Source organism: Eucalyptus grandis, chromosome 9 (genome assembly GCF_016545825.1).
Source record: "Eucalyptus grandis isolate ANBG69807.140 chromosome 9, ASM1654582v1, whole genome shotgun sequence".
NCBI lineage: Eukaryota > Viridiplantae > Streptophyta > Magnoliopsida > Myrtales > Myrtaceae > Eucalyptus > Eucalyptus grandis.
In genome coordinates, this window is record NC_052620.1 from 32,926,375 (window position 1) to 32,930,062 (window position 3,688).

Here is a 3,688-nt window from a genome sequence, read left to right on the forward strand (position 1 = left end):
AGATCTCATTGATTGATTCTGTCCAAAGGGTAGATTTGAAGAATTCATTTGGAAAGTGCCGACGGTTGAGAAGACATGAAGGAGTATTTAAGGTAGACTCTCTAGTTGTTCGATGGAATGCGTGAAAGAGAAATTTCAAAGTCTAAAGCTTTCCGTTTCCTTGTTACTTCAAATACTGAGCTCAAAGTTGTATACAAAAGAGATAAACTCATAGTGAGACTTCGTGAGAAAGCAGTAGAGACTCTTTACTGTGAAGTTAAGATCGTAAGATTGTAAATTTTCTTTTGATTCTAAGTGGAATCCAGCCAGTAGGCTATTAGTGTGGAGAGTGGACGTAGGCTTGATCTAAGCCAAACCACTATAATTTCTATGATCTTATTCTTTTCCTTGAACTCATTTATTTTGTTCATTATTCTTCTTCAGAATCAGTTTTAGAAGCAAAATATTTCCTTTGATACTTGCAAAAAAAAAAAAAAATGTCTTCACACTTATCTACCTCCTCTATGTGTTCATATTAGCTCTTACATGAAGCACAAGAAGTGGCGGGTCTTTGACTAGTTGACTGGAAGTTTGTATTTTTGTTTTGCTCATTAGGTAAATCAAGAAGCTTAGTTGCTGAGAATAGAGAACTGTAGTATCCATCCTCCTTCTTGAGACTTCTTGCACCATGGATTTCATTTCTTGGTGGTGTTCTTTGTTCCCTTTTTTTCTTCATAAATCCCCAAGTGTTCTTCCTAGGAATGTGAGATGGGAAAGCGAAAGCCTGCTTGTTTGATGTGAAAGAACTCAAATTAGCTGCTGTCTAGTTAGGAGTAGGGGTGAGCGCAATTCCTAGGTAGAATCGAGGGCCGAAGAACCGAAGGGTTCAGGTTCGGTTCCCGGTTCTTAAGGGCCGATTCCGATTCCAAAAGGGCCGGAACTAGAACTAGCCCCTTTAGAATCGGTTAAGGTTTCTAAAAATCCCCAAATAAATTTTTATTTTTTAGTGTTTACCCTCAATAGTTAGTTCAGTTCTCCTCTCCCGTTCTCTACCTCTACCTTGTCCCCGATGCACCATTGGCCCTCAACACCGCCACCGGACGTCGCTCATCCCGCCGTTGGACACCAGTCGCCCCCTGCTCGCCCCGCCCTTGCCTCCCTCGATGCTATCACCCCTCGCTTGCCCTGCTGCTCAGCCACTAGATGCCGCTTGCCCTCACGCTGCTCGCCACTCACCCAATCACCCCCGATGTTGCTCACCACCCTCAATGCCACTCGCCACTCGTCTTTCATGCCGGTAATCTCTACTGCTCCCTCTCTCTATCGTTTTGCGAAGTGTCGCAAAACTGAGCAAAGCCCTTTACTATCCTACAGATTTCAATTCTCCTTTAGTGTCATTTTTTTCTACAGCCTATGCATTTCATTCGAAAGAGAGGAGTGTGAAGGTGGGTATGTTCAGGGGAGCATTTACAGCATTAAATTATGTCAAAAAGTTTGGACAACGTAGAAATTGAAATTGAGTTGAGACAATTCATTTGCTTATTAATATAGAGTTGGCTTCTGTTGTAGTTCATGATATGTTGTGGCTTTTCATTGATTTACTTTCTTGGAGCCATTGTCTCCTAGCGCATCTTGGCTCTAATCAGTAGTGTCTCAGGTCCCTCTTTTTATGTTATGTGGTGAATGAGTTGGAAAATATCAAAAAGTCATGGTTGGTGATTTCATCTTCAGGTTGCATTCCCTGTGTCATACAAATTTTGGGTTTGTTCTTTGTTTTGGAGTCTCCTAGATGGCTGGTAAGTTGGTAGTGGAGTAGAGGCATAGGCATTAACATTTCAATGGTAATCCACTTTGACACACAATCAAATTGGTGTAGATTGCCATTCTAAGTATATGCTAGTTGTGTAAAATCATAGAACTCGATGACGAAGCCAAGATTATGAACTTTTCATTGTAAGAATAGCATGAAGTCATTCGTAGGTAAAAGTCTACCGAGAGGAGTTTGAAGTCACATTACAAAGGCTCAAAGGCAAAAGTATCAATATTACTTAGGAAGTAGCAATATTAGAGTAATATCTCAATCTCGCTTGTCTTTCAGATAATTTGGAAGCATTTGATTTTTGCTACTAAGGTTTCTCATTTCACTTGTCTTATAGGACTATACATAGACCTTTGAACGGCAATCTTAGTCTAGAATTCTAGATCATTTCCAAAGACGCTATGCTCATCCACTTACAATGAGAATGCCCTCAAAATTATTCAAATTGTTTGCAATTTACCCTAAAAATGAAACCAAAAAAAAATGCGACCAAGAAAAAAAAAAGAACATGTTGGAACTTGGAACCGATCCCGAAACCTATGACAAGGTAGGTTCTAGGTTCTTGGTTCTAAGGAGTAGGTTCCAAGTTCCAAAAAATGAGAAACTTGTACTCAAAGGTAGGTTCCAGGTTCTAGATGGAGCCTGTAAAGAACCGGGAACCGCTCACTCCTAGTTATGTAGCGCATGGTAACGCTCTTGTTTTTCCCAATTTCTGTTTTTTTTGTTCCCCGGAACAAAAAAAGAACAGAAACCTGTTTGTAAAACATTTGTTCTCGGAACAATTTCTCTAATTTTTTGTTCCTGGGAACAGTTTTGAGAAGCAAAAAAAAGTTGATTTTTGTTCCCGAACAATTTCTAGAAATAAGCTAATTTTATTTTTTATTTTTTTTATTTCTTTTTCTTGCCGCGGCCACCGTCAACCGCTCGGAGCCACCGCCCCACCGCCAGCCACCGCCGCCGCCACCGCCGTAAGCAAGAATAAAAATTGAATAAATACAAAAAATAAATTGTTACGTTACCAAATGCATTTCTATTTTTTTCTATTTCAAGAGTAGAAATTTTGTGTAGTTACCAAACAGGTTCTTTTACTTAGAAATTATTCCCTAAAACAAAAATAGAAAAGAACTATTTTTGAACTGAAAAAAAAAAAAAAAAAAAAAAAAAAAAACTCTTCCCCAGAACAGAAGCGTTATCATGCACAGCCTTAGCAACCAATGGCTATTGTCAAGACACGCTGGTGTCATTGGATAAATTCTGTCGCCAGCTTGACTCTACACGTCATTCATTTGCCATAGAGAAGAAGCGCATTGTTGGTTTTCACCTCTTTTCCATTTTTTTCTCTATTTTCTCGGTTTCAGTCGATTCTAGTTCGTCGTGTGAATTGTGCAAGGCAAGAGACCTAAATGATTGATTTTTCCATTCAATAATGCCACTTTCAGATTTCTTTGAATTTGATTGAGCAATTGTAATACGTGCCTGTAATCTGTTTGAATCAATCTCGGAGTCTTGTTGGATTAGTAGATGTTGCAAGGAAAACAGAATGAGTTTTCTATTAACACCAACTTTTTCCAATGCTTCATTAAACTGCCGTTTAGCATCAAGGTGAAAAGCAGCCCGGTGTTGGGTCGAAGCAATCAAGTACTCTATGGTGTATTTTCTCACTTCTGTTGATGTACATAAATCATCTAGTTGCTGAAATGCTTTGTACACGGCCAAAATTTGATGGTTTTCATTCGCCAGGAGTAATGGATATCTGCGTCTTGTTCTTCGTTCTCTGATGTCGTTTCAAGCACCCTCGGCATCTTAGTCGTGGTTGAAAGGAAGGGGTACCGACCTGAAGGCCCAGTACTTACCACCATTGTTCAAGTGCTCATTTTCCAACCTGGGGGA